Here is a 20,279-nt window from a genome sequence, read left to right as displayed (position 1 = left end):
GCTGCAAAAAGATACTGACGCCAACGGGTCCTCTGACCACCACCAGTAGGCAATGGGTGAAGTGTCTTACCCAAGGACACAACGACCAAGACTGTCGGAGCCGGGGCTCGAACCGGCAACCTTCCAATTACAAGACGAACTGCCAACTCTTGAGCCACAATCGCCCCATACCTGAACACATTAACTGCAACACTCCTTAATGACTTTGACTTATTAGTATTTGTTCTAGAGTTTAAAAAAGCTTCATTTCTAAGGCTACATTAAACATTATCTTTGTTAGAATTATCTTTGAATGTATATTCCAGATATCTGTAGTATCATTAGAATCATGAGATTACAACACATTTACCTCTCCTCCACTTCTTTGAAGTGTCTCCCTGTCCCAGCGCACTGGTAAGCATGTTTTAGTTCGTGCAACTGGTCCGTCAGGTTATTGTCTCCCCAGGAACATTTCCGTTGTGTCTTTTCCTATTTCGTTGTGCTTTGTGTGCTTTTGCAGTGTTTTTCGTTTTGCAGCGTTTTTCTTTTTGCAGCATTTTTCTTTTTGCAGGTGTTTTGTGAAGTTGCAGTGCAGCGTTTTTCTTTTTGCAGCATTTTTCTTTTTGCAAGTGTTTTCTGAAGTTGCAGTCCGTTTGGCCTCTCAGGGCCACCGTAGTAAACAAATTAAAAGAAACAAGTACTGTTGAGAACTATAATACAAACAAAGAAAACATAATACCAAACAGCTAAAACAATAAATGAGAGCAGGTGAACAGATTCCCCACAAAGACGTGAACACAAATCCCGGACCCGATGCATCAGTGACATGTCGTCTTTCTCACCTGACAGCATGAACACGGACACGCCGTCGGGGCAGAAAGTCAACATCTTACTGATTCTGAGCTGCAGCTTTTGTTCCTCTCCGACCAAAAGAAAGCTTCATGACGATACCCAGCCCTAGTGAGTAGCCTAAGCCCAACAGAAGTGGATGTAGCTGTGGGTAAAGAGAAAAGATGAAAAGGTTGATGACACATTATATGCAGTAAATGCATGCCCAAGTGTCCCCTCTCCCCACTGCCTGTCAATAAAGAACTTTGTGTTGACAAGATTGTTAGGTAATCATTTACAAATCTATAATATCTGCATGGACAGCGTTAACTAATGAGGTTGAAAAAGTCAATACTTACATTTAAAAGTTTACTCTTCGGCCACCACGATTCTGCCATCTGCAGCAGTCAAAGCTGCGCTATGAATTCTGGGATATGTTGGGCCACGAATGATACACACGACTCATCCTTCAAGTCTGGGGAAATGAAGGGCGCATTTGGAATTGGGACAGCCTTCATCACGTCGCTGTGGTATAATCAGCCTTCAAATGGGGTCTCAAAATTGTACCAAAGAACTCTGTACCTCCCTCCATCCAACCACACACTTCTTCGGGTTTGCCATCAGCCCTGCCTGCCTCAGGGAAACCGTGACCGTGACCAACCACTGCACATGCTCCACCGAGGTATCACTTTGAATGACGACATCATCCAGGTAGGAAACAGCATATGCAGTGTGAGGACGCAGCTATCGCTACAGGAGGTGCTGAAAAATGGCCGGGGCTTCAACAAGCCAAACGGAAGTGTGACGAATTGGTAGGAACCATACAGAGTGGAGAAGGCCGTTTTTGTCTTTGGACTCTGCAGACAAGGGAATCTGCCAATCAGCTGCATTTCAAAGTGGTGCTCCATGAGAGTCGTGCACACGGGCAGGGGGAGAACACATCTGCAAAGCTCGGTTGAAATGCAGGAACATCTGCTTTATTGGAATGTGTGAGATGTTGATCACAATGCATCTTAAACACACTCTCTGAAAATATCATGCCCAAAGCACATTTTTGAGAAAAATCACATATTTTTGTCCTTGAAGAGCATTTCAGAGTTTTTAATGAGCTGCAGGAACCCTGTTCTGTGTGAGTGGAGAACAGCCAAGTCTCCTCCTCTGATAAACCTCCACATGTACCACTGAAAACAGTTAAATTAGTTTGAATCCAAAATCATGGCTCAAACTACTTGTTCTCAGACCAATTCTTAATTTTTCACACCAAACTGTTTAATAGGACAAACCTTACACAGAGTTCATCAAATATAACTAACGCTTTAACATTATCAGGATTTCATAATACAAACTTCAAATCAACAGGAAAACAGCTGCAGAACATGTGGATCAAAATGAATTCATTAATAAACAACACGTGGACTTCAAGGATACAGTAAATACACTAAAGTGAAAGGAGGAGCCAAAATTTGAAGTTATTTGAATTAAGTAAAAGTCACCTGTGATCTTTAAAATGGTCCTGATGTGTGCTGCTGTTTTTACCTTTCAACATTTCTTTGCTGTCACTGTGAATACGAATGTGTTCTTTGCCCAAGTAAATAAAGGTTACACTGACTCACTGCTTCATCTTCTGGTACAAACTGGTATTATATGGAAGCACAGCCCAAAATCAGTTTAGATTGAGTTTCTTTTTTCTGGACATAAAGTCACAGCAGGTGTTGTTTCAAAGCTGGTGGACAGATTTAGTTCATTTTGGAAGCTTTAAGAGCAACTGCTGTGAAAATATTTGCAGTTCCATGTGTGTACGTTCATGTTTGTTACGATGACCTGATTGTGAGAAGCTTTTGTCACAGTGTCTGCACTTGTATGGTTTCTCTCCTGTGTGGAATCGCTTATGCTTTTTCATTGAGCTCACGTGCAGTGGTGAAGGATGACCCACACTGGTCACAGATGTGCTTTTTGACCCCACTGTGGAAGAGTTCATGTATTTTTAACGTACTTGGTGTGTGGAAGCCTCTCCCACATTCTTTGCAGTAGTTAATTTTGTCTCCAGTGTGGCTATGTTGATGTGTTTTTAGGTCCCGTTGATGATTGACGTTTTTCCACAAAGGTCACAGAGAAACTCTTTCCCACCACCACAGTGATGACAGGGTTGAGAACTGGATCCATGTGCTTTGCTCCACTTCTAAACAAAGACAGTGTAAGTCAGGGAATTCCTTCAACATTTTTATCCTGAATGTTGCCTGAAATAAAAAGCATCTCTGCCAACGTCCAATTAAATTTAAATGTTTACACTATAAAACTCAGGTTACTTCTTCATTTTTCCAAACAGTTCATTCAGTATAACTCCATAAGTTTACTGATCAGACTTTTTCCAAACACTCAGGTTACAATTACAAGATAAAAACATCAATACATCCTCACAGTAACTGCACTTGTAGAGTTACTTTCTGGTGTGGATCTGTTGGTGGTTTCTCAGGTGATGTGGATATTTAAAAGTCTTCTCACACAGGTCACATTTATAAGGTCTCTCCTCAGTGTGGCTAAACATGTGTTGTTGTAACTGTGCATCTGTTGCAAACAGTTTCCCACACTGATCACAGCAGTAAACATCACTTCCAGTGTGAATCCGTAGGTGACTATTTCGGTAGTGTTTGTCGCTGAAACTTTTTCCACAAAAGTCGCAGCTGTACGCCTTAATTCCAGAGTGGGTAAGTACATGCCTCTGTAAACCGTCAATACGAGCAAAAGCTTTACCACACAAGTAACAGCTGTGTGCTTTAAATCCACTGTGGATCAGTTGGTGTGTTTTTAAGTGTGCAGCCAGGGTAAAAGACTTTCCACACAAGTCACAGCTGTAAGCTTTAACTCCACTGTGGATCAGTTGGTGTGTTTTTAAGTGTGCAGCCAGGGTAAAAGACTTTCCACACAAGTCACAGCTGTGAGGTTTATCTCCACTGTGTATGAATTGGTGTGTTTTTAAGGTATGAGCCATGGTAAAAGACTTTCCACACAAGTCACAGTTGTAAGGTTTAACTCCACTGTGGAAGAGTTGGTGTGTTTTTAAGGTCTGAGCCAGGGTAAAAGACTTTCCACACAAGTCACAGATGTAAGGTTTAACTCCACTGTGGATGAGTCGGTGTCTTTTTAAGTGTCCAGCCTGGGTATAATCCTTCCCACACTCATCACAGCTGTAGGTTTTCTCTCCCTTTCTTCTGTGAGGTTTGTCGGCCTCCTGAGAGCGCTGACTACTGGCTCCATGTTGGTCCTGCAGTGACAGAGATACAAACAGAGGCAGTGAGTGAAATGCAGTCGTGGAACAAACTGAAACTCCCTCCATTGGTGGAATCAAACATGTCAAAAAACTCATTGTAGGTGTGTTACCACCACCTTCTGGTGATAGCATCACATTACAATGATGTGCTACAATGAGAGTTGTAATGAAAACTAGAAAGCGAAAATTTCAGAAGAAATTTTAAGTGTGCCTATGCCGCTGCTAATCAGTGTAGTTTGCCATTCATACGGCTACAGAGAGCAAAAATCCGAGCAGTTTGCTTCCAGCATCCACACAATAATAAATCCGATGAATAGTAATAAGTGTGCCTCTTGGCATAGGCACACTTAATGACATTATTGAAGAAATATTGATCAGTAGAGAACCTCTTTTACTTCAGAAAAAAAATCAGAGTTCAACTGATGATATTGTTGTTTCAATGTGTGTAGAGAAAATATGATCTTTGTATTTTCTTGTAACTTCTGTGGTTTTTGGTTGTGAATGTAGATTCTGTATATATGGAGGAGCCCAGGATGGAAAAGATAATGCTGCTGTTGATGGGTTTTTAAAAACCAACCAGCTGTACACACAGTTTCAATAACAGTGTAACTGTGATGTTTTTCTCACCTTTTGTGTTGAAGTCATTGTTTCCTCTGTAGTGGCTGATTTCAGTCCAAATGGCTGAAAATGTTCCTCTGCTGCACCACCAGACTCTTCTCCTCCTGTTACTCAGCTGGGACACAAAAAGTATTTATTTGTATTTTATCTCTGACAAAAGAAGCAGAGCAAATAAACATGACTAAACTCCTCAGTGACAACAATACCTATGAAGCTTCAAGGTGAAACCTGTGAGATTGTGATATTATCTTATGTTATACCTCTAATTAAAGACTGTGAGATTATTATGTAGTTTCAGTTGGCATTATTCTCCTGAATTAGAAGAAGTCTTGTATCACATTAGACTGCTGATTAATGGTGAATGAATGATATTGTTTTATGATGCATTATACTGCTGGGGTATAAGAAATACTGTTGTCAGAGACTCATCACCTTATTTGCCTGATTAGAAAAGAACAGAACAGACTGCACAGGGAGCCGAGGTCATAACTTAGGTGCTTTGTGAGAGAAAGAATGTGAATGTTTAGGCTTTTACGACTAGGTGGGGGCCACTAAGGCTGTAAGAGTTTGAGTAACCCTCCACCGGTTTGAGATTTGCTGTGACCCTCTGCATGCATGTCTCCCCATCATGATGGTTTGTGCTCAAAAGTGTTGAATTGTGTGTAATAAAGTAATTGTTGATTGAGCATTGTCCTTCCTTCAGCCCAAAGATCGAAAGAACAGGGAGATCCTAACAAACCCCAGATACAAAAAGAAAGTCATCAGTTGAAAAGGAAAAACCCTTGACCCCCCTCCATATCACCGCCTCTACCAAGGGGACGCTACACCCTGCATATATGGACTTCCATAGATCCACAAAGACGGAGTCCCGATTAGTCTCAATGGTAGCAGTATAAACTCAGCCACCTACAACATTTCAAGCACCTCATTACCATCCTAGCTCCCCTAGGATGGTAATGAGGTTTTTAAAAACCATTTTGAAACTCTCTTTGTTAATGTGGAATTCTAAAATCATTTTACAAATGGAGAATGTATTCTACAATTCATCATCTAAGCATCTAAGAATTGTGTATTTCGATGTGTGTGGCTATTGTGGTTCTCCATATGGTGGTACAAATAGAGGACATAGAGGAAGTGGCACACATCACGAGGGGGTACATGTTAAAGGTGTTAACAAGACACAGTGTGGTTGGCTAGGTTAACTCACAAGCAGAATTTAGCTGTGCCTGACTACAATAGAGACTTTCTTCTTTAGATATTTCTGAAACAACACTGTAAAATCTAATTAGTTCCCAGAACTCAAAAAAATTGAGGAAACTCGTTGCCTCAAAAAAATTGAGTAAAGCTTAGCTACAAATGACTAAGTTAGGACAACTTATTTATTTTGAGTAGTCTGTACAAGCTCATTTGTTCCCAGAACTCAAAAAATTGGATCAAGTTTACGTAAGATGACCAAGTTAGGGCAACTTACTCATTTTGAGTACACTGTACAGCCTTATTAGTTCCCAGGACTCAAAAAAATTGAGGAAACTCGTTGCCTCAAAAAAAACTAAGTAAAGCTTACTTAAGATGACTGTTAGGACAACTTATACATTGCAAGTCTGCAGTATTAAGAATAACTTGATATTTCTGACTGTACAATACTAATTGTTTACCTACTGACAAACATTTCAAGTTCAACTACATGAAAAAACAATTTGTGGTAACCTGAATATGATTAAAAATAATAACAACACTTTTTGTAATGATGTTAAAATCAGCCCAACTTTTATTTTCAAACACAACAAAGTATAACAGCCAACATAATGGACACTGTCCTCTTGAACAACAAACAATTATATTGCCATCACTGTTATAATCTTACAATGGAACAAAGTCTCAGATGTAATTATTCTGAAAATAAGTTTAGGCCTACCACAAGCTTGTTTTGTACTTACATTACTTATATAATCAAAATAAAATATTTATTGTTCTGTCACAAGTGCAGTCTCTAATTTAAACAACACATTTGTTTTCCATTCCAACACAGGAGCTGGAATGTTGTAATATTTTAAGGATGGCTTGTTTCCAGTCCAGGCATTACTGCCTGAATGACTGTCATGGATCAGGGTGATCCAAATGTAGGTGCAGAAGAAAGTCTTTAACTTCCCTTAAGTACAGTGGCAGTGGATGTGGGTTGGAGATGCAATGAGCTTGAACCTGCAGGCGACCATCTTCACTGACCACACCATCTGTGACGGAGGACTCATCTCTCCTGGTGTCCTGCAAGCAAACAATCATATTTTTTTGGAACATGAACTTAATTGCTTTCTTAAAACATTTTTTTCTGCATTTGGTATAAAACAGACTCCAATTTAGACAATCTCAGGCTCCCTCCCCACCGGAGAGGTGGCATTCAATGTCCCAATTGTCAGTCTGGATAGCCCTGACCACCACCCGACACACAATAATGTCATGAAAGCATAATTTTAAAAAGGGCTATGCAAAAATGGCCAATAACTTTCATTCTAATGATGTGCAAAATGATTTGGGCACAAAACAAATTTTGCTGTTAGAAAACTTGCAGACTTCACTATATACAGTGTAGACCCTCTAAACTAAGTTTGGGGGATGTGATCTTTCAAGAAATGCAGACCAAACTGTTGTTGTTTGTTTACTTACACAGCATGTCTTGTAGAAATAACTGGAGTCACCAGCAACAGCATAGTGCAGTCATATCTCAAGTCTAATAACAGAAGACAGGAAAAGATCAGTAAAGAAACAACTTCCCCAAACCAAAGCACAAATAAAACAATAAGTAAAACAGGCTGATCTAAAGTATGATTAAAGCTCAGCCTGATTAATATAAATGTCACTGACAGTTGCTAATATATTGGAAAACCAAAATCCTTACCACTGAGTTGATGTCTTTCTGTCCAACAACAGGAGTGCTGGTCCCGAGCCTCAAAGACAGTAAGAAGCAAGCAGAGGGAGAAAAAAACAGAACATTTTTCAGAAACTGATTTGATCCTTAATGGCTGTGCAATCATTGTAACATAGAGTTTGCTTATGTTGTTAAATAAAGGCTAGATTTGACATTAGTAGATGCCACAAATGCTCAAAAGCTGCCACAAAGCATGAAAAAATGGACGTCTCCGAAAACGTCGGAGCATTTTTGCAAATATGTGATGTCTTGATAAATCGAGCAGATATTTGAACTTTACACAACTACATTCTCACCTGAAAATATCTTAAAAGTTTATTTTGACCCAGAAAAGTAATAAGTTTCTTAGCGGAGCTCCTCCGCCATTGCCGCGCTTACAAGTACGCAGGCTCCAACATCTGTGGCCGACAAATGCGATCCTCCTTTTCCCCAGACTACCCTTTCTGGGTCACAAAATAACCTTTTAAGATATTTTCAGGCGAGAATGTAGCTGTGTAATGCTCAAATATGTAGTTAATTTATGCTTAAAGTGCTTCCACGTTTAGCAGCTGATGCTCTGTTATCCACCAGCGCGATAGCTGACCGGGAGGTCAAGGCTTGATAGAGTCTACCAGCACAGCTGGTGTATTGTTTTCAACCCCCTGCAGTCTTTTGCTACTCAGGTTAAACATGATATATATAGTTAGTTAGTTAGTTAGTTATGGCTATGGATTTAAAATACCCCCCACACCCCACCCTATCCCTAGCGGCTGCACCTCCCGAAGAATTTTGTCTGGGCTCTTATCTCACTTTTTTATTTCAAACAATCAACAGAAAATTTCACAGACATAGTTTTATGTAAGGTTTTTAAGGCTGTGGTGTTAATTTGTAAGTAACATGAGCCCATCGGCAGAAGCAACGCTAGGCTAACACTAACTAGCTAGCAAGATTATAAACCTGGTGCTAAACTAAGAGAAGCCACAAAATCAGTTTGAATAAGAGTAAACTTTTACTCACCAAGTCAGTAAAGAGCCACAGCAATGACAACAATAATATCTCCAGGTTTGCTCAATATATTCCATAACAAATGCTGGCGCCATGAACATGCGGACTGATCCGGGAGGGAGTAGGGCGGTAGTCACGTGGCATTTTCAAAACACATCTTTCATCCTTCCGCACTGAGAAGCAAAACTTCCAGCTTACTTAGTTTTTCTAAGTTAAGACAACTCAAATAAATTGAGTTTATTAGCGTTTTTGCATAAAAAGTACTGGTAACATATTTAAATCGAGTTCTAATAACAAATTGATAAAAATTGAGTTCAGCCTATTTAATATTTTTAATTAAACACATTATTACATTTTACAGTGAAGAAGGTGTAGTAAACAGAGATTTGTTTCAGAAAAAGGGGTAAAGTAATTAAAACGACATACATAAGCACAGAATGTTTTAATCCTACTAAAACATACACACACATGCAATGAAGCTCATGAATACCAGATGGTATTTTAAGCCTGTGTTTCTGATTTTATCATCTTGTTTGGTTCACTTAGTGAGATGAGAAGCGATATATGAACTAATGGACTAATATTATATTAGGAAAGATGATTGAATGAAAGCAATGTTGAACAGAAAGCAGCAGAGGGTTTAAAAAAATGAGACTAACAGATTCTTAGTTTCTTGTTCCTGATGATCAGATAAATGATGAGTTCAAATTTCAGTGAAGGAACGAAGAAATAAAGGAGGTCAAAGATTTTAAGTTTTTAGGAATAATTTTTGATTTATGTCTTAAATTGGACAAGCATGTAAAGAAGATTGCTAAGATGGTCAAGGCTAATCTGAATTGTTTTAAGTTAATTCAGCACTATATACCTGCTTGAGCAGCTCAGTTATTTATGCATTTGTCACGTTCCTGGGTCTTTGGACCCAGGGTTTTGAGTTCTAGTTCATTTTTGATGTTTATGGTTTATGTTTAAGTTCTTTAGGTCAGCGAAGTTCTTCCCCTGTATTTAAGTTTCCCGGGGGCGGAGCACACCCAGACCCCCAAGCCTCCGCGCCCGTCCCGGACCCACCCGGGGGCAACCAGGCCACCAGGCCAGTAACCAAGGCTGTACGCATCCACAAGGAAAACACTATCTAGGAGCCATCAGTGGTTTACATTTTAAGAAACATACCTATTACCTACCTCTCTCATCACCTTTAACACGGAAAGAATACTGTTCAAAATGTTATTGTGAGAAGTATTTTAAGGTTTCGTACATAAGAGTAGACAAGTGAGATATTGATTGTTTTTATGTTCAGTAGGGCTGTCACAATTACTCGACTAGTCACGATTACGTCGACTATCAAAATCGGCGACGACTGATTTAATAGTTGACGCATCGTTTCAAGCTTTGTAAGATTACAAAAGACGCAGGGATAAGTAGTAGGATTTAAGAGTGTAATAACGGACTGAAACAGACGATGGCAGCACTGCATGTACAAGGATGCCAGCTGCCATTAAACCCCGAAGAAGAAGTAGCTCTGTCCCAGAATTCATAGCGCAGTTTCCAACAGTTTCCAACAATGGCGGCAGCTAGTTAATTTTAATATTACTCTTATTATTCTTTCTGGGTCACAAAATAAACGTTTAACATATTTTCAGGAAAGAATGTAGCTGTGTAAACTTCAAATATCTGCTCAGTTTATCAAGACATCACATATTTTCAAAAGCGCTCCGACGTTTTCGAAGACATCTGTTACTGACCACCTCTATAGTTAGCCGGGGGCAAGGCTCACTAGATCCCGTGAGAACACCGGACTCCCAGCAAATCATTTTCAAACCCACCGCCGTCTTTTTGCTACTCAGGTTAAACATATATAAGTCACTTAGATAACTTAAAAATGTTACTGTTTGGCTTTTTTTGTATTTTATTTGTTCCTGAGTAAATCAGTTTGGCTTTATTCAGCTGTGTAAAAACTATAACTTTAATAAGTTATAGTTTTTACACAGCTGAATAAACGTCAAGCAGACAACTGATTATCAGAATTGTGAGATGCTCGAGAATATACTCCGGTGTCCCGTTATCTTTTAGATAGCAAGGAGTTTATTAAACTTCACCGAAACTTCACCAATCTGCAAATGTCATTAAAATTTAATAAACTATCATCTTGTCTTTATTTTTAGTTAGCACATACCTTAAATACTTAAAGCTGTAAGCTAATGATAGTTATATAAGAGCAGATGCTGCTGGTGCAATAAGCTGTACGTTTTACGTCCAATGGATGCATGATCTGATTAGTCGACTAATCGCAAAGATAATTGGTGACTAGTCGACTATCAAAATAATTGTTTGTGGCAGCCCTAATGTTCAGTCTCAACTGTTAGGAAGTTGATGTGCAGTTAATAAGTGCAATAAATTTTTATAGTGGAAAAGAAAATCGTGAGAGAATCATGATCTCAATTCTAAGCAAAAAAATCATTATTCTCATTTTATGCAAAATCGTGCAGCCCTGGCATCATTGTCACATTTTAGAGAAATATAATCTACTTAGTTTTAAGAGTTTTAATCATTTGTGTTTTCTTAAATCAGTCTTTAAATGTATAAATAGGATGGCCCCAGAGTGTCTTAATAGATACATCCAGAGACAAGATAGTAATCGTAAACGGAAACTGCAAGATATCAATCTTACCCATGATTGCGGTTTTGAGTAATGAACCAGGCTGGGAGTCTTTAAAAGCCTCGGGAATCTTTTGCAGGTGTTTAGAGTTAATTCGTTGATTCAGATGGTTAGGTTAATAGCTCGTTTAGAGAACCTTTTCATGATATGCTTATTTTTTAAGATAGAAATTTTGGGTTTTCATGAGCTATGTATGCCAAAATCATCAATATTAAAACAATGAAAGGCTTGAACTACTTCAGTTGTGTCTAATGAATCTAAAATATATGAAAGTCTAATGTTTATCAGTACATCACAGGAAATAATGAACTTTATCACAATATGCAAATTGTTTGAGAAGGACCTGTATATGGAGAACAGAGTTGGACCCAAAACAGACCCCTATGGCACACCACAACAGACAGGGGTGGAGGAAGAGAAAAAGACAACAGAAAAGGTATACTTCCCCGTGTGCGGCAGCCTGTTACAGCAGCTCTGCTCATTCCGAGTTTCTTTCTTTCTTATCTTTTCTTCTCGTAATTTTTCTATAACTAACGTATTAGTAATTAGACTCTGCAACCATGTTCTACCGTTTTGTGCTAGTTCTGGTCGTTTTTCTTAGTTTTTTTCTACTTTTTTCACCCGTGTGTGGGGACCCAGAGCAGGGATCCTTTGTTTACAGTAAGGATCAGCTGTTAGCGCTGCGTCCCACAGCAGTACTGCCGGCGGACAGACCCGACATTCCCAGCGAGCTGAGGAGGAAAAGACGGGGGTGTCGTGCTGGGAAGGAGCGCCGTCGCCCGAGAAGGAGACGTTATCGACCATCTCTTCCTTCTGTAATTATTGGAAATGTACGGTCTTTGCACAATAAATTGGATGAGCTCACGTCGCTAACCTGGTCACAGAGGGAGTACCGGCAATGTAGCATCATGATGCTAACGGAGTCGTGGCTAACACCGCTAACTCCGGACACGAGTGTGACACTACCGGGATTCCAGCTGCTGCAAGCGGACAGGACGAGAGAGAGCGGTAAGAGGAAAGGAGGGGGACTGGCAGTGTTTGTGAATGACAGATGGTGTAACCCTGGGCACATCACTGTAGAAGAACAACTCTGCAGCAGAGACATTGAGCTGTTAGCCGTTAGCATGCGTCCGTACTACCTGCCCCGGGAATTCTCGCATGTTATCGCGATAACAGCGTATGTCCCCCCCTCGGCCAACGCGGATGCAGCCTGTGACACTCTCCACTCAGTGGTCAGCAGACTGCAAACACAATCTCCGAGAGCCCTCCTCATAATATCAGGGGACTTTAATCATGCCTCACTGGACTCCACACTGCCCACCTTCACCCAGTATGTGACCTGCCCAACCAGAGACAATAAAACACTGGACTTACTGTATGCCAATGCTGAAGAGGCATACAGTTCATCACCTCTCCCTCCCCTGGGCAGATCTGATCACAACCTGGTGCACCTTGTCCCTGTGTATGAGCCCTTAGTGCGCAGGGAGCCACCAGCCACCCGCACAGTACAGAGATGGTCGGAGGAGAGCGAGGAGGCTCTTAAGGATTGTTTTGAGTCGACTGTGTGGGAGGTGATCTGTGACGACCACGGAGAGGACATCGACAGCCTTACTACATGCATTATGGACTATATTAATTTCTGTGTGGATAACACCGTACCTACCAGGACTGTACTCAAGCAGAAGAGGAGGGCCTTCAAATCCAAAGAGGAGTTGAAAAGGGTGCAGAGAGAGTTGAGGGGACTGATAAGGAATGGGAAGGATAGCTACAGGCAGAAGATGGAGAACCAGCTTCAGCAAAACAATGTTGGTGAAGTCTGGAGAGGCCTCAGAACCATCTCGGGCCACAAACATCAGAACTCTCTGCCTGGGAGGGATGTGAGGTGGGCAAATGAACTGAATCATTTCTTCAACAGATTTGATTCAGCCATGAAGCAGTCTCCAACATCGGCTGCAGACTCAACCACCCCCACTGCTGCTGTTCCACCTCTGACACCTCAGACACTTCACACCTCCTCTATTCACCCTGCTCACTCCTCCCCACCCCCAACAACAGCATCCAATACACAATCAACACAAGGCTCCAGCCTGTCTCTCTCAACCACCCAGGTTAGGAGGGAACTGAGGAGGATTAATGGCAAGAAGGCAGCGGGTCCAGATGGCATCAGCTAGAGGGTCGTCAGGTCCTGCGCGGACCAACTGTGTGGTGTGATGGAGCACCTCTTCAACCTGAGCCTGAGGCTGGGAAGAGTCCCACAGCTCTGGAAAACCTCCTGTGTTGTACCAGTGCCAAAGACTTCACGCCCCAAGGACCTCAACAGCTACAGGCCGGTGGCTCTGACATCCCACCTGATGAAGACCCTGGAGCGGCTGGTCCTGGCTCAGCTTCGGCGCCTTGTGAGCTCATCACTGGACCCACTTCAGTTTGCCTACCAGCCTGTCATTGGAGCGGATGATGCCGTCATTCACCTCCTACATCGCTCCCTCGCTCACCTGGAGACCGCTGGGAGCACTGTGAGAATCATGTTCTTTGATTTCTCCAGTGCCTTCAACACTATTCTTCCCTCGGTTCTGAAGGACAAGCTGGAGAACTCTGGAGTGGACCATCACCTCACTACCTGGATTTTGGACTACCTCACCGACCGACCACAGTATGTGAGGACTCAGGGCTGTGTGTCGGACAGGGTCGTCTGCAGTACGGGGGCCCCACAGGGAACGGTTCTGGCTCCGTTCCTCTTCACCATCTACACTGCAGACTTCTCCCACAACTCCACCCAGTGCTTCCTGCAGAAGTTCTCTGATGACTCTGCTATAGTCGGCCTCATCACTGATGGGGACGACAAGGAGTACAGAGGACTGACTCAGGACTTTGTGGACTGGTGCCAGCTGAACTACCTCCAGATCAATGCCAGTAAAACCAAGGAGCTGGTGGTAGACTTCCGCAGGCACAAACATCCTCCACTGCAACCACTGAACATCCAAGGTATGGACATTGAGACTGTGGACAGCTACAGGTACCTTGGTGTTCATCTGAACAGCAAACTGGACTGGACTCATAACTCAGACGCCCTCTACAGGAAAGGGCAGAGCAGACTGTACCTGCTGCGGAGACTCAGGTCGTTTGGAGTGGAGGGCCCACTCCTGAAGACCTTCTATGACTCTGTGGTGGCCTCAGCCATCTTTTATGGTGTGGTCTGCTGGGGTGGCAGCATCTCTGCTGGGGACAGGAAGAGACTGAACAGGCTGATCCGAAGGGCCAGCTCTGTTCTAGGATGCCCTCTGGACCCAGTGGAGATTGTGAGTGACAGGAGAATGGTGGCTAAGCTGTCATCCCTGCTGGACAACATCTCCCACCCCATGCATGAGACTGTGACAGCACTGAGCAGCTCCTTCAGTGGGAGACTGCGGCACCCACGGTGTGGGACGGAGAGATTTCGCAGGTCTTTCCTCCCCACTGCTGTCAGACTCCACAACAAAGACTTTAACTGATCATACACACACACATCCACAAATGTGCAATAACACAAATGTGCAATAATCTTTCTGGCACCGTTGTATTTTTCACTCTGTTGTATATAGCATTTGTATTCTATTTTTATCCTATTGTATATTTTATTCTATTTTATTCTACTGTATATAGTATTCTATTTTTATTCTATTCTGTACAGTTGTGTACTGTATTTATTCTTATTTTATTTTATTCTAAGTGTCCTTCATAACTTTTGCACTGTCCACTTCCTGCTGTGACAAAACAAATTTCCCACGTGTGGGACTAATAAAGGTTATCTTATCTTATCTTATCTTAAAAAGACCTCTCTGACAAATAAGATTTAAACCATGGTAAAATCGTGCCTTTTAGACCAACAACGTGTTCAAGTCTCGATAAAAGAAGGCTGTGTCAAAGGCAGCAGTCAAATCTAAAAGGACTAAAACAATAGAGCAACCTGAGTCGACAGTTAAAAGAAGATCATTAAAAACTTGTAAAAGCGCCGTCTCAGTACTGTGAAGAGATTTAAAACCAGACTGGAACACTTCACAAATGCCATGAGTGTCTAAAAACATCTGAAGTTGCTTGAAAACAATCTTTTCCAAAATTTTGGACTTAAGAGAGTTTAGAAATTGGCCTGAAGTTAGAAAGTACATTTGGATCAAGAATTTTCTTCTTAGTAATGGGTTGCACAACAGCATGTTTGGAAACAGCTGGTACACAACCTGTTGACAATAAAGTATTTAATAAAAATAAAATACTAGGCCCGATGGCATGAAGAGTTTCTTTAAGGAGGCGAGAAGGAAGAATATCTTGTGGGGAATTAGACGGTTTTAAGTGATCAATTACTTCCTTCACTGCAGAAAAGGTCAAACGCTCAAACTGCTGAAAAACAGCCGAGCATTTACAAGGTGGATCTAGGTCTAACACTGCCTGGGAATACAGTGTTCGTAAGGTTGAGATTTTTTTAATGAAGTGATTCAAAAGGAATCACTGGAGCTTGTTTTCTTTCAATTTTCTCTCTGCACGTCGACATTCACGTCTGAGAGTGCGGGTGGTTTCATTCAGCCAAGGTTGATGTGAAGATTTGGTGCGTTTAGTCCTTAGTGGAGCAACAGAGTTAAGGTTAGTGGAGCATATTGAGTTAAAAAGGTTAGCTAGGTCATCAGCTGATAGTTTCGCACCGGGGTTGGTATCACAGAGGACCGAGTTAGTAAAAGCAGAGGAAAAGCGAGCAGCAGTCACTGAATTTATCATGCGCATCTGATGCACAGGTCGCTCGCTGTCCAACTCCACGTTACGCACTGTACATAACTGGGAAATGATCCGATATCCCACAGTCCTTGATTTCTGTAATACAGACATCAAGATCATATGCAAGCACCAGATCAAGTGTATGACCCTTCTTATGAGTTGGATCACTTACCCACTGAGTGAGATTAAAAGTGTCAATAAGGGCAAGGAAATCTTTTACTAGTCGTCCAGTCTCACAGCATACATGGATGTTAAAATCACCAGGAATTAAAACACGGCCATATCCTAACATAAGATTCCCCAGTAAGTCAGCAAACTTGAGATTAAAATCCTTAACGCCTTTCGGTGGACGATAAACCACCGCGCAGACAGCTGATGGAGCACAGTTCATTTCCAAAAGCTGCCCCTCAAAGCTTCCATATGAAACAGGTGGCAGTTTGCAATGGATACTGAGAGAGGACTCTTTGTTAGTGATCTTAATAGTATTTTTTTCATATTAATGTAAATTTTCATCTAATTGAACACAATCTATTTGTGTATGATTGTCACCCAAAGAGGGAGAGAGGAAAGGGGAATGTGAGGAGAAAGTACAAGGTCAGGAAAAACCAGGGGCGTTTATCAATATGCGTACTTGTGCGTACTTGCGTTCTCGTGTACTCGTGATACGTCATCAGTCGGAGACCAAGTACTGTTCCAATTCGAAGTACGCATCACGCCGAGAACGCGAAAAAGTCCCGGATGTGTTCTCGATCCGCCCATTTTATCGAGCATGCATCGGTGTAGACTTGGGACAGCTATATATCCCAGAATGCATTTCGTCCAAAACTCAACAGCGGACTCCCGGCACATCGTCCCCCCCCCCTCGCGGTCCTCTCACTACTCAGGTTAAAGAAACCCCAGCAGCTGTCTATAGTATTGAGTGTCCACTAGAATAGAAATAAAAGCGTTCTAACATCTCACCTGCTTGTTTTTATTAAGGTATGTACACGTATGTACATGTACACTATTTTTATTAATAGAGGTTTCACTACTGAGGTTAAAAATGATATATAAGTCACTTAGATCACTTCTAAATGTTAATGTTTGGTTTATTTCAGTGTTTTATTTGTTCCTGAGTAAACTGGTTTGGCTGTGATTAAAGTTAAGCTTCATAACATGTTACTCACAGTTAAATTAGGAGGGGACGGCAGTAAAAACTCCGGACCTGTGACATCATCACGCACGCTGGTGTTCCGACTGTACAAATCACGAGTCCGTGCTCGCGTACTTGAGAATTGAGAAACGGCCCACGAGTCCGTGCTCGCATTCTCGGCGGGTACGTACTCCTGTGCGTTCTCGGCGAGTACGTACTCGCGTACTTGGGCATTGATAAACGGCCCAGGTAAGAAAACAGACAACTGACAGGCAAAACAGAAACTGTTAAACTGACAAAGAGAAAAAACCTGATTTTGCTCACACAATCTGGAGGTTGTGTTCTCCCTATATTAAAGCTGCTATACAGAATCTGCAAAACAAACTGGGTTGAAACATGTTTGACCCTCTTTAACAACATTCCAACATAACATTATCATTGATTGGGGAGATTAAAATTAATGATATATTTTATGTGGTTCAGTCACAACTCTATTAAAACCTCAGCCAGTAATAGGTAGGCCAACTTCTGGACCATCTAGTTGTCTGTATGACTGCTGCAGTACATACATCACATTTGCACACTATCAGAAAGTGCCAAACAGAGCCCTGGTGGAGTGAGGAGCTGTAAAGAGAAGCACAGCGCTCTGTTTATATTCTAAAAGTGTTTTAAGCTTGTTCCAAAGATTCTGTACTGCAGCTTAAAATGTCAAGCTCTCCTAAGTACCACTATGAAAGCATGAAACTCATAAATCTTACAACACAAAATTATTATTAAATTAGTAAAATTAGTAACTGCACTAAAGATTTTTTCATACATTGTATACATTCTACCACAGGCAAAGTTGCCTCCATTTTTATAGTTTCTATTAATATTTTGTAATAATTTATTCTGTTTTCGGAGTGTTTTTTAATGGTGTGATCCTTGAATCGCCCCTGGCTGGGAGTAAATACAGATGCATCTGGAGATCATCCTATGAAGTCCTATTCTAAAGGCTGATCTGAGGAGCATTCCTCACACAAACCTTTATAGCGTAAGGGGGGACGGGCGGCGGGGGTAGCTCCACTACTCTCTCTCTATTATTCACCCTGGGGTTGCCCTCCCCCAGGCTTGTACCTGTGGCTTCCTGTCCTAGGGGTGGGGGTTGGCTGTTCTCCTGCCCTGCAGCCTTTTGTTCATATTCAAAGACTATTTTTCTGTATGTATTCTTACCCCCTAGCAACCGCCATAATATAATGTTGCAAGCAATCACGAACTCTACAGTCTGTCTAACTCCAGTATATACCAAGCAATCTATTATTCTCAACAGAGATAAACTCAACATAAACTGAACCCACATTAAAGTTAGCTCGATGCTTACCTTTAGAAACTCCGTGATGAAGCTGGAAGTCTTTCCAAACAGATCAGGGAGCAGAGACCCACGTGGTTCACGGTGATCTCAGCTACAATCCAGGGACAAAGGGTGTGCAGATCGATGCAGATATCGATCCAAACGTTGGTAGTGGTATATGTTCCTGTAAATTTACTACTTTACTCCCGTTTCATGAAAAAGCAGCTCTCTCTGCTCGACTCCTCTCCTGCACACACACTTTGCTCCGCCCCCTTTTCCCTGCTCTGCTGTGATTTGTGGCTGTGCGGTCACGTGACTCAGTTGCACAACCCTTTCCCTAAACGCTTACCTTACCCTCGAGGAAAACGTCATCGTTAGAAGGAGAATTGCTAAGGACTCGGGAAAAGAGAGGATCGGTGCTGAGAATTGGAACAGCCTTTTTTTTAGTAGCGCACACAGCTAACTAGTGTTACTGTGTTAGATGCCTGAATGTTGCTCATGGTCTGATGGGAAATAATGTTTCTTTTTTTATTATCTGTTTTATTGGGACAGCAGTTGAACAAAACAATTGTATGCATTTTTACACTTTCTTTGCTGTTACATTTTTAAGTTATAATTAAAAAAATAAAGAAGAAGGAAAAAGAAAAAAGAGAGAGGGAAAAAAGGGGGACTAGGGTTGGAGGGCAGCAGGGCAGGTAGGTTTACATAATACTCAGGGTTGTAACATCTTATACAAAATCACATCTCATATGCTTAACATAGTCTGTCCATTTAGACCATATTCCGTAGAAGGTATCCCTCTGAAGTTTAAGAGAAAATGACACTTTTCCCATCGTATAGATCTCTTGTACAGAATGTATCCAGTCTTCCATCGTTGGTGGTTCAGGTTTTAGCCATCTTCTCGTAAGAGGCTTTTTACTTGCGGCCAGTAGGATATACAGGAGTCTTCTGTCGTTGGAATTCAGTTTATCCACTGGTACATTGCACACAAAATGGTCTCAAAGGTTGAAGGAAAAACAAAAGAAAAAACATTTTGTAAATGATCATGGATTAGAGACCAATACTGGCGGATAACTTTACAGTCCCAAAAGATGTGGAAATGGTTGGCTCCGTCTCCACCACATCTCCAACATTTATCACCAATTCCTCGATATCTTTGTTGAGCAGGGGTAATGAAAAATCTCATAATGCTTTTCCAGCTAAATTCACGCCAAACATTAGACCGTGAGCCCAACACTTCTCTGTAATTGACAAATTACCATGCTTTTCCCACTTCGCTTTAATATACAGAGTGATGTCATTTTTACACCGTAGGATGCTGTTGTATAATTTGGAAATAATTTTACTTTGCGCTCCAGATTTGGTTAGTAATAAGAATGTTTCTGCAAATTGTAATTCTTTTAGGTTCACTTTTAAGTTTTGATTAAAGTAATTTCTGATCTGTAGATATCTAAAAAATCCATCTGGCCCCAAGTCATGTTTACTCCTTAAAGATTCAAAGCTTTGAAATGCTCCCTTATGGACACATGAATAATAATTAGTTATACCCTTTGAAATCCAGTTTTTGAATCTAATATCATATTGATTTGGAGTAAAATCTGAATCATATAAACACCATCTTAAAACTTTAGAGGCATTTTCCAAACCACCAATTTTTATTACTTCTTTCCAAGCAGATATCATTATTTGTAGTATAGGTTTATCTGCCATATATATTTTATTCTGCAATTTTATGTCCGATATTAATGCTGAAACTGGAATTCTTTTCACTATTATTCCTTCAACGTCTTTCCATCCGGCGGTGTAGTCTGGACAACAGAGACA

At 41.3% G+C, this 20,279-nt stretch overlaps 1 long non-coding RNA gene across 1 annotated transcript; it reads right to left on the bottom strand.

Annotated features, from left to right (window-relative positions):
- Positions 1-6,608: 6,608 nt before the first annotated feature.
- On the bottom strand, positions 6,609-18,707 carry LOC134622687 (uncharacterized). The gene is made up of 4 exons (XR_010093056.1): positions 18,486-18,707; positions 7,587-7,635; positions 7,355-7,418; positions 6,609-6,955 (listed from the first exon to the last, which is right to left on the bottom strand). It is a non-coding gene; the product is annotated as an uncharacterized LOC134622687 (long non-coding RNA).
- Positions 18,708-20,279: the final 1,572 nt, after the last annotated feature.

This window comes from Pelmatolapia mariae, unplaced genomic scaffold, assembly GCF_036321145.2.
Source record: "Pelmatolapia mariae isolate MD_Pm_ZW unplaced genomic scaffold, Pm_UMD_F_2 NODE_ptg000145l+_length_98620_cov_1, whole genome shotgun sequence".
In the NCBI taxonomy this organism is placed as follows: Eukaryota; Metazoa; Chordata; class Actinopteri; order Cichliformes; family Cichlidae; genus Pelmatolapia; species Pelmatolapia mariae.
The sequence above is the reverse complement of the archived record's forward strand: the minus strand, read 5'-3'. Positions and strand labels throughout refer to the sequence as shown.